The following is a 1053-nucleotide window of genomic DNA, read 5'->3' as shown; positions in this document are numbered from 1 at the left end:
CTGCTATGGGGAATACGCATTTTTTTTACAGATTTTTTAGATTTGTTTTACAATACACTTTGATGTCAACTATCCGACTAAACAATTATTTCGAGAATTATTATTCCGGGCCTTCCAATGTATTGGTGACTGTTCGAGGCGTGGCAATAGGACAGCTGAGGTTCATGGCTTTCCATTGTTGTGTTACGTCGAGCAGACTGACGCTGATTGGGCAATCGACAATCGATCTGCATTCTCTTGGCAGTCTATGGAATCAACTTACAATATGCTTACAACATTCACTGATCTTGAAGCATCCTATTGTTTCGCGCGAGCTGTTTGTGAAGTCAAACAAATCCTTGGGGCGCCATGACGGCGTGACCCAAATCGCAGCCGCACTTTGGAGATAGCTGCCACTGATATCTTTTGAGATCAGTGGTAGAAGCTACAGCTGCACTTTAGTTACTACTAAATTTATCTCAGCCGCTCAATCGGCAAACTTTATTATCTAGGTAATGGCTAGCTTTGCTACCTTTGAACCATGCGGCACAATGGGTTAATAGGTATTTTGCTATCATTGCTCTTCTATATTGTGATGGCTTATTGTGTTTACATACTGGTTTTCTTTCCATTCAATATTTTCACCAAGAAATTAAAGACAGAATTCGAATTATCCGTTACTTTGCTCAAAGATAATTTTCTTACGTTTTGGAAATTATGTACAATATCTGTCGAGGGCGAGAGCCTAAGGAATGCGGCTGCAAAATCTGATAAAAAAAAATAACTGTGGAAGACAATTATACTTTTAAGTGTGAACAATTAAAATAGTTGCATTGCTTTTTTTTTGCGCGATTTGGCCATCATATCACCAACAGACAAGCTTTTACCCAACCTAACTCCTGCAGTTTTTCTGTCATTTGCCGGCAGCCACTGAATACTACACCTATCATAAGCATCACATCGAAATTGTTTTTTATGAAATTTCCACCGAGGCCGTCACTCGCAGGCCAGTGTTGCCGCTTGATTCTGGGTCACACTGCCAGGGCATCAGTTTCGCGCTGGCTTCAATTCGCA

This window comes from Penaeus monodon, chromosome 31 (assembly GCF_015228065.2).
Source record: "Penaeus monodon isolate SGIC_2016 chromosome 31, NSTDA_Pmon_1, whole genome shotgun sequence".
NCBI lineage: Eukaryota > Metazoa > Arthropoda > Malacostraca > Decapoda > Penaeidae > Penaeus > Penaeus monodon.
Note: the sequence above shows the minus strand (reverse complement) of the source record.